The following is an 11,006-nucleotide window of genomic DNA, read 5'->3' as shown; positions in this document are numbered from 1 at the left end:
GCAGTGCCTTTGATCCTGTGCAGTGCCCTTTGCCTTTGATCCTGATCCTTTGTGCAGTGCCTTTGATCCTGTGCAGTGCCTTTGATCCCGTGCAGTGCCTTTGATCCCGTGCAGTGCCTTTGATCCCGTGCAGTGTCTTTGATCCCGTGCAGTGTCTTTGATCCCGTGCAGTGTCTTCGATCTCGTGCAGTGTCTTTGATCCCATGAAATGTCTTTGATCCTGTGCAGTGTGTTTGATCCTGTGCAGAGCGATTTGAACTTGAATTCTGTGCACCGAGTGTCCTGGGAACCAGCAGAGAGGGCAGAGCTGTCTCGGTGTTGTGGGATAAACAAGATCATTTCAAACTCATTTCAGTGCTGCCAGGAGCTCAAAGACTTTCCTTTCTAAGTAAACACAATGACATGCACAGCACTCGGTGCAAAGATAGCAGGATCCGTTGCCATTTCTTAACTGCATTGTTCCAGTTCAAGACCTAGTAAGGTGTGTTTTCTTCTATTAAAGATTACCTAAGAACTCTTTGTGCTTTTGTTTTTTTCTGAATAACGGGTGATGTGATTTGCGTGTTTTTATAAAACGAGCATGAGAAATATGTCGTTTTCTGTGGACCTGCATTTTGTTGCATGTCTCAGTATTATTCTAGGAGGCAATGTTTACATTGATTTGAATCAAAGTTCTTCCAGCTGTCATTTCAGTCAATAGGATTAATAGAACAAATACACATCCATCTGCTCTGGGAGCACATTGCTGGTGTATCAGCCTCAATTTAACATTTAAATTGTATTTTAGCTGGAAAACAAAAGTAACATTATTTTAGACCATATTACCTCCTGGAGAACATAGAGTTCCACACCTTCAGCACAGCAGTTTATTCAATACCACACTGTGAAACTATATGTAGCGTGCAATCTTCATTGTTGAAAATAATGCATCCACGAGACACTGGCAAGTAAAATAAGTCTCCTTTTATTTGGAAGTGCTGATCAGCAAGCACACGACAATCTCAACTACGCAAATATGATAAAGTCAGAGGGATTGGAATACTTTCTCAATGCAACTCAGCAAATATTACAGTCAGAGAGAATACATATCATGAAAACAACTCTGCGGTGTGAGAGTGTTGGACCACTCACTAGCGCTCAGTCTCATCGAGGACCCACAACAGGACACCAGGCCCTGTACTCTAGAAATGACTCGGCTGGAGATATGCAAATTAGTTGAATATGAAATTTGAACTCTCAAAGGGTAGGCTATGCATTAGACAGAGACTCATTACAATACTTAAAAGCAGGTAACTTTAAATGTATTTTTTTATTCTTTTTTTCCCTGTCTGTCTTTGGTGTTTGCTCAATCATTCGGAGTGGTTCAGGGTTGTGTTTTGCCATTATTGAGTTATTATAATTTTTCTCTAAATCTGCCTTTACATGGCTTGAGTGTGTGTGGAGAATCTTAAATGCTGGGTCTGAGCCTTCCTCAAACCATGTGACTTTTCAATGTCCAGCCCATATATATATATATATATATATATATATATATGTACAGGAAGGGATGGTGGGACTGGCAGAGTTGAAAGGGCGCACTGTCACATGATTTAAATGAATGAGGAAGGATGTTAGTCCTGCCACTTAGAAACTCCAGTCCAGCTCAAAGCAAACGCCAAGCCAGGCAAAGGCTGTTATAGAGACAGATGAGAGAAACAGAGCCCAGAACCCTGTGCATGATTGTAAACACCATACAAGAGCAGTGAGGGGAATGGAAAGAAGCAATTGAAATGAGATTGGACCTCTTCATGAAGACACAGTGCTGCTGAAATGTTGCATGTGGTGTGTTTTCTTTGTCAGGATGTCTCTGAGAGATCGAGGCTGCAGCAGCGCTGTGAAAACTCCTGCGTGAATTTCAGATGGAAACTCTTCAAGCTGCTTAGCACAACCTGTAGTGTCTCTGTCAGGATCAGGATGCAAAACCTGAGGGACAAAATAGAAATCAATAATAAATCAATGTTGTCTTTACTTTTTTATGTTTATTTTGTGAAGCTCTTTTAAATGCCATGGCATGATTTCCACTATATACATTTCAATTTATTATTTTTTTTAAGTATAAATAATAAATAATGAATAACATAATAATAATAACATTCCCTTTGTTAAAAAAAAAAAAAAGTTCTCCAAAAGGATTTTGACCCTCAGTATCCATGACATCTTTTCCTGTTTTGATCCGGGCTGTGTGCTCACTCAGCCTGCCCTGAGAATGCTTTACTACCTATTCTCTATTGACACCTGAATGAACAGCACAGTGCTTCACTGAATGAAGCTGAAGATAAGCATCATTCACAGCTTCAAACGCTCCGTCAGAATTCTACCAATGAAGTGCATGTGTTGGTATTGTGGTATCCATTAGGAAGGGGGGTGAGAGATACAAGCTCAGGGCCTCTTTACACATAGCTCCCTCAGACAGGTGCGCCACATTACTGATTTATACACCATCTGTTTCTTCATTGTGATAAACAAAAGATCAGAATACATTTCTTAATCTGCACTCGACGCTGAAGCGCTTTTACTACAGAAAATTAAGTTAAGAACGCAATAACACAGACAAGTCCTGTCTCCAATGAAGTGTATTAGTAACTAAACTTTGCAGAGTGTAGCTCTTTCACTCACAATGTCAATGACAAAATGTTAAAGCCACAACACACTCTATATAAACACATTAAACACGTTAATATTGTCGGTTTTAGAGTTTTTTTGTTTATTTTTCTAAGAGTTTAGCGGCTACTTCCGATCACGGTGAGAGTTTATTTTATGTTGGAATCTGCATTGCCTGTACCTGCTCTTAAGAAAATGATTGAATTCTGACTAGGTATATATATATATATATATATATATATATATATAAACTGAATATGAAATGCCTTTCATTCTACAACAGACAATGATTACATCAGCTAAGGGTATCAGTTAACCTTTGAGCTTCTGGACAACATTACACCTCACCCCTAGGCCCTTTGATAACACCGGCTCAGTTTTGATCTTATTAACCTACTGAAACTTTCTGGTAACACAGTCACCAGACATACCCTATTTTCAAGCTTGTACAAACTGTATAAATATCAACTGCAGCCCTACTTGGGTTAACAGTCTCTTGTAGACTCTTCCCTTGTATACACTGATTAAAATAGCTAGAGCTGACAATAAACCTGAATCCTGAGTCTCTTTGGATAGCGGAGAATAAATCCACTACAAATTTTGACGCTGCGAGCAATGTCCTGAACATACTTTGGTTGTTCATCTTGTGTCTGTTACCACTCTACCTGGAAGGGTGAGTAAATTGACCACATTCCATATTTAGAGGCTAGAACATTAACAGACTGAGATTAACTGAAATGCCATATGTGTATTAGGATTAAAAGAACTGTATAAAATTGTTTTGAGACCAGGGTACAGGAGTTGTCAGGGATATTTTGGCGTACGGTACACAGTTTTGGCTGTGGACTCTTTGGAGTTGAGCAGCAGGGTAATTGACTAATCAGTAAATTGTTTCAAGCTGTAAATTCACAGAGAAGGGTTTCACAGCAGTGTGATTAGAAAATTACCACAGGTGCGTACACACGCACAGGTTCGGGCTGTAAATCTAGGGAAAGGGTTTCACAGCAGTGTAAGGAATATAGGAGCTCAGCGTTAACTTTAGGTTAACAGGCTTGATTAAGCAGGGAGTATGAATGAAGTAACTGAGTGTGTGAATGACAAAAGTGGCAAAATGTATGGAAAAGGTATAAGTGGATAGACCCTTGCTATCAGCACCACCAATGTTCACTTGTGAACAGGTGATGCAGATGATGAGTGAAGCTAGGAAATAGGACCGTCCAGTCCCCATCAACACAGGTTGTGTTGTGAGAAAAGGAGGGCGTTGTTATTTGCAAGCACAATTAGGGGACCGGTTGTGCGACATGCTAATAGATACTGGAGCTGCCGTCTCAATAACTAATCTCTCTATTCCTGTTACCAGGGATTATGTAATTATTGAAGGTGTGGGTGGTGGAACAAAACACACTTTTCAATCTGAACTGACATTGCTGGACATCGGATGCATGTATGTAGTTACAGAGTTTTACGTATGCAACACTAGTGAAGGAACAATCCTAGGCAATGACGTACTAGGACAAATATCGGCAATAATAGATTGTAAAAAAGGAGAAATGAGATGCACTGAAGGGGGGCAGGTAACATTGCTCGCCTCAGGGACCAAACAGTCTACTCATGTTAGCCCTATCAAGCTATATAAGTGAGAATGGCCCAACGATGGGTGGGGTCAAATTTGTAAGTCGGTGCCTGGGGTGTGGGCATCGCACAAACAAGATTGTGGAGAAATAAACAATGAAGTGGTTGCTATCCTGAGGTTACCGGGACCCTCACAGAAACAATATCAAATCAACCAGAAGCAGTGGAGACAGTTAAAGAAATAGTTAAAGAGTTAAAACAACAGGGGGATTGTATATGAAACATCCTCTGCCGCTAATTCACCAATTTGGCCAGTTAAAAAGCCCAGTGGGTCTTGATGATTAACTATCGATTATCAAAGAATTAATGATAAATTGACCAGTTGTAGCTAATTCAAATATAATATTGAGATTTATGTCCAAAGCACACTGTATGCTCAGTACTGGACATTAGCAATGGGTTCTGGAGTATTCATGTGCGTCCTGAGGTCCTGTTTGCTTTCACTGTAGGGAATAAACAACACACCTGGGCTCGTGTCCCACAAGAGTTTCACAACAGTCCAGCCATATTCCACACGGCTATGGCAAAGGTGATCCAAGGAATTACTGTTCCTGAAGGTAGTGTGATTTTACAGTATGTTGATGATTTACTCTTCACTAGCGAGACAGAAGCAGAGCACAAGGAAGTACTTAGCACAGCGCTTAGGGAGTTAGAAGCACCTTGGCTCAAAGCAAATCCAAAGAAAGCTCAGATAGGCAAAGAAACTGTAATGTATTTAGGACATGAATTATCACAGAGTTATTAGAACATTCCAAATGAATGCAGACAAGCCATTCTAACCTTAGAACTTCCCACAAATTTGAAAGAGTTGCAATGTGTCTTAGGCATGCTAAATTACAGCAGAAACTTTGTATGAGAATATGACACTTTAGTCAAACAATTGCAAGACCAAGGGACGTGATACTGTGATAAATCCAGCAGACTATCTTGCTGATATGCACTCAGGCGTGGAACACATCTGTGAATGCATTGAACAAGACAAACCTGGGGTGGTCAGGAAAGAGCCCCTGGCTACAGGGTAGATGGTTCCAGGTTTTATGTTGATGGAAGACCACACACTGGCTGGGCAGTGTGGAATGCAGAATTACAGGAAAGTAATTAAGTGAGTCTCCCGGGTGGGAATCAGGGACTTGCTATCAGCAAATTCGTCCCTCCAGTCAGCAGTTGTGGCAATGTCAAAACACTTACGAGAATAATACAAACAGGCTCAAAATCAACAGGAAAATACTGACTCACAAAATAGACAAAAAGGAGGATGAGACACATAAGAACATAAGAAAGTTTACAAACGAGAGGAGGCCATTCGGCCCATCTTGCTCGTTTGGTTGTTAGTAGCTTATTGATCCCAGAATCTCATCAAGCAGCTTCTTGAAGGATCCCAGGGTGTCAGCTTCAACAACATTACTGGGGAGTTGATTCCAGACCCTCACAATTCTCTATGTAAAAAAGTGCCTCCTATTTTCTGTTCTGAATGCCCCTTTGTCTAATCTCCATTTGTGACCCCTGGTCCTTGTTTCTTTTTTCAGGCTGAAAAAGTCCCTTGGGTCGACACTGTCAATACCTTTTAGAATTTTGAATGCTTGAATTAGGTCGCCACGTAGTCTTTGTTCAAGACTGAACAGATTCAATTCTTTTAGCCTGTCTGCATATGACATGCCTTTTAAGCCCGGAATAATTCTGGTCGCTCTTCTTTGCACTCTTTCTAGACACCCTCTTTCTAGACACCCTCCAGACCTGAACCTGGGGACAAAGTAATGGTGATGATATACCCTCGAGCAGGAGGGATGACAGCATGGTGGCACGGACCACACGATGTGCTCATGACCACGCACACAGGCCTGGTAGTAAAGTTACCTCACCCAGTCAAATGGGTTCACTGGTCTCAGACGAAACCATATAAACCAGTAGACACAACTGAATTCACCTTTGCTAAGTTCCCTCAGCCGCTAGATAACTAATGTTGTTGAAGCTGACACCCTGGGATCTTTCAAGAAACTGCTTGATGAGATTCTGGGATCAATAAGCTACTAACAACCAAATGAGCAAGATGAGCCAAATGGCCACCTCTCGTTTGTAAACTGTCTTATGTTCTTATGTTCTAACTATGTTTTGTCTTCACAGAATCTAAGGAAAGCAGCAGCACTAACTCTTCTGCAGGTATTGCAGGATCGAGACCCCAGTCAGCTTCGCAGGACAACAAACATGGAATAATGAATGCCCTGGGAACAATGATTCCATAGACTGGAACTACTGTAGATGGTTCATTAGACAGCCAGGAAATGCTAGTGCAATAGATTGGCCCTATGGAACAGATAGGATCCAATTAATACAGGGCAGAGAGACTGGCGATGCTAGGTACAACTTAGCTTTGTCCATATCATATGATCAGCCCCGTAAGGGACTAAACATGACAAAGGAGGACTGTTACTACCAATACCATAACGAGGGGTGAACTATCCATGAATTACCATATGAAAGAACTATACAGGGTGAATGGCAGTATGGATGTTGGTATGGGAGCTCGGGGGCTATTCCAAAGGGAGACATTACACAAATAAATAACTATAGATTATGGCGAAAAAATTACTAAATATGTTTGTTTTGCTCACAGACAATACTATGACCGTTGCCCCAAATTCCAAAAATTGCAGAAAATATTTAACACCAAATTGAAAAGGGAAGAAAATGATTACAGGGCCAATGCAGGTTTGAGGACCACGAGGGCTCCTTGATGATGTAGCGGGCTGGTTTGGAGCACTTAATTCGGGGTTAAACTCCATTAATGGAGCTGTGCAAGAGTCATGAGACAGGGGCCAGCTTACCTCTACCGCCGACGCAGTCCAGAAACTGGCCTCTGCGTTTGAAATGAAGGCTGAAGGGACACAAATGACTGTAAATATTGTTAGGAGGGTAATAATAGCAAGGGTAATGTTAGTCAAACTGCAGGGGAAGAATATTGTTTTAGGGTAGGTTTTTCTTTGACACGTGATGTAATGCTTGCAATTAGGGATCTAGACAGAGGGTGGCTCTCCCCCCCCTGGAAAAATTATGCTTTACAAAAACTAGAGAAGGGCAGATAGCCAGTGGTAACCGCTCTGAAGGATAACATTGTAACTAATACTGAACGATGTGAAGGACTATGTTTTACAATAACTGTACCATACATCATGGGGAAAGAGCCCGCAGGCAAGGCCATTACAGTTGAAAGTGTTGGGGTTTTTATGGGAAAACAAGTGGCTGTTCCAGATGTAGCATAGGTGGGGAACACCACATGTGGCAACACTGTATATCTGTGAAATGCAGAATGTATTGAGTTTGTGTACAAAAGGAGGAACTGAATAAGATTGGGACCAGGGTGTCAGTAGCACAAGCATCGCTGGCCGGTAACCAAGGCAAGATTATCTTGGCAAATGCACAGACTTGTGGATGGGGAACTTTGTGTGGGCTAGGAGGTAATATTGAGACTGACTGGGCAGACTGGTGGAATATGAGAGGACACATAGCTGCTGTCTGTGCTGCAGGAGCATTGATTGTATCATTGGTTGTTGTGTGCTATGTGAAACACATCATGAAGTGACAACGGACACTAATGTCCAACCTCACAACAGCTGCCTACAGGAGGACACGAGAACTACAGCCACCAAGGCTACACTGAAACGAGGAGAACAAGGATCAGAAGACAAGGTGGAGTGAGTTTTAGGGTTGTAGTAAAGACGTCCCCTGTTAAAACAAACCACATACTGATGACCTCTGGTTTTGAATCTTTGTATAAAGAATTATCAATGCTCCAAAAAAGAGGGACTGTGGAGGAAAATTATTGAATTCTGACGATATATATATTTAACTGAATATGAAATGCCTTTCAGTCTACAACAGACAATGATTACATCAGCTAAGCATAGCAGTTAACCCTCAAGCTTCTGGACAACATTACACCTCACCCCTAGGCCCTTTGATAACACTGGCTCTGTTTTGATCTTGTGCTACACCGTATCTTATTGCCCTACTGAAACTTTCTGGTAACAGACACCAGATGAATTCTATTTTCAAGCTTGTACAAACTGTATAAATATCAACTGCAGCCCCACTTGGGTTAACAGTCTCTTGTAGACTCTTCCCTTGTATACATTGATTAAAATATCTAGAGCTGAAAATAAACCTGAATCCTGAGTCTCTAGCGGAGAATAAACCCACTACAACAGTAAAAGCACTACAGACACTGGAATCTGCATTGCCTGTACCTGCTCTCAGAAACACACAGCAAAAGCATTACAGACACTGCTGGATGGGGCCCTTCCCACTGTCCCAGGTCACTGCCGGTCTCCTCCAGCAGTCCCAGACAGTAGAACAGGTCTGGAGCCAGGCCCGGCCTGGGGAGAGGAGAGGAGGAAGCTGATGACTGAGTGTATCATTCAATAAAAAGAGAGGCAAGGGCAAGACGCAAACTGTTAACTCATCAGCCACTAGGAGGAGCTCCATCACAGGAGGATGCGCCTCAAAGTGATTGTGCTGTACCTAACAAAATCATTCCAGGAATCTTACCTGCTGTGCACTTCTGTTTGTTATATGCATCTCAAATGTGCAGTTTAGAAAGAAACACATGTTACAGTCTTTGTTCTTTTAAATATGATAAATGACACTGCATTTTTGCAAGCTATGCTTTCAGTTAGTCTTGTACTTTGGTCATTTCACCCCACAGTGAAGGAGAGAGAGAGAGAGAGAGAGAGAGAGAGAGAGAGAGAGAGAGAGAGAGAGAGAGAGAGAGAGAGAGAGAGAGAGAGAGAGAGTTAGAGGCATTATTATTGCAAATATTAAAAACAAAATCTTTTTTTTCACTTTGTATTGACTGAACCCTCAAAAGTTTGCCACTGTATTTCACACAGTATTTTGGGGTTTTCCCATGCTTTCCCCATAGTTATACTACGCATTTACGCGTTTATCCTGCTTTGCCATGTTTATTATTATTCTTTACCATCCCTTGTTATTCTTTACAATGCTTACCTTAGAGAGAAAAAAACCTTGTAATTGTAGAAAGAGGCGCAGGGGCTTTACTACCTAATGTGCTAGCTTTCAATTGATTCTTTGCTTCTGATCAGCAGCCTGGGCAGAGATATCCAAGATTTTATATTACTGCCTGTGGAAATCACAACATGTCATCAGCTCAGCTGGTCAGAAACTACTCATAAACTGAAAGTGGCGAAACCGGTTGTATAATTAATAGGTTTCATAGTGCTCTAATAAAGACTAACTGAAACCCAGTCAAATATTTACTCTAAAAGGCATGTTATTCATGACAGCGTTTTATGAGCCCCTGAAAAGGAACGAGTCTAGTTATAACCAATAGACTCAGCATTGGAATCAACATAATTTATTGTAACAAAGTAATATACAATTCAGCTTCAGTGTATTTGAGAACATACAAAAGCACACGCCTGTGAATGCGTGATTCTCGCACACTTCTCCCTTCTCCCTGCATGTTCATTCACTAGGTTTAGTTTCAGCACAGCGTGATACCCACTGCCCTGCAAAGCCCTTGGAGATGGAGTGTAACAAGGTCAGCTCTGCACTACGGAAGTACTCCGGTCCCATCTCGAACAGAACCTTCTTACAGGAGAGGAACTCACGGTCATCCCCGAAGACATTGTACTGGTACACATGCAGGGGGCGACAGAAGCACACTAACAGCATTGTTTTCCCCATGCATTTCCCATACTATATCAGGGTGGCCAACCCTGGTCCAGAGAGCCTCAGTCTTATGGCTTTCATTCCACCTGACTTATCAATTACTTAACTGAACTAATTATTTTCTTAAATGATCAACACTAACATTTTTCCAGGTCTTTAGCCATTGACTATTTAAAGATACCCAGAAAACCTTCAGGATTGTGGCTCTGCAGGACCGGGGCTGTTCACCCCTGTATTATATATAAGGATTGTGGCTCTGCAGGACCGGGGCTGTTCACCCCTGTATTATATATAAGGATTGTGGCTCTGCAGGACCGGGGCTGTTCACCCCTGTATTATATATAAGGATTGTGGCTCTGCAGGACCGGGGCTGTTCACCCCTGTATTATATATAAGGATTGTGGCTCTGCAGGACCGGGGCTGTTCACCCCTGTATTATATATAAGGATTGTGGCTCTGCAGGACCGGGGCTGTTCACCCCTGTATGAAAAACATAAGGGACGGTGAACAAAAACAAAATGGTTTTTGAAGCTTTATACGCTTCGATATTCTATTCTCAATTTTAATTATACATCTAACCTGATTTAGTTTCATGTACGTTTTTCAATTTTTTTTTTGATTGGGTGTTATGAACTTTGGCCACCCACCCCTTTAAACTCTCTAAATAAGAACCCTGGCCCTCTTTGAGTGAAGCCACGTCCTCACGCAAAACCTCCCCTTTGAGAGAATAACCCAGCCCTGTGATGGTTTAATCACATTCTGAGTGTTTTGTTAGTACTGTGTAATGTTTTCTTATGACTGGAGTTGAGTTTGAGGATTTCAGTAAGATTAACATTTTATTCACAGCACTGAGGCAGGAAATTCAGGGAGTCTGAGAGCAGAGTTGGGGTCTCCTGGTGGTTGGTGGGGTGTCCTGGTGTTCCCACACAAGACCAGTTTAGAATGATTCAGAGTAATCCACTTGTCTGAGGTCAGGAAAAACTGGGACCTCCAAAGTGGTGCGTCCATGGCAAACGAAGCAGCTCAGGGCAAACCCCCGTGACACAAAG

This window comes from Polyodon spathula, chromosome 3 (genome assembly GCF_017654505.1).
Source record: "Polyodon spathula isolate WHYD16114869_AA chromosome 3, ASM1765450v1, whole genome shotgun sequence".
Lineage (NCBI taxonomy): Eukaryota > Metazoa > Chordata > Actinopteri > Acipenseriformes > Polyodontidae > Polyodon > Polyodon spathula.
This window is presented reverse-complemented; position numbering follows the sequence as displayed.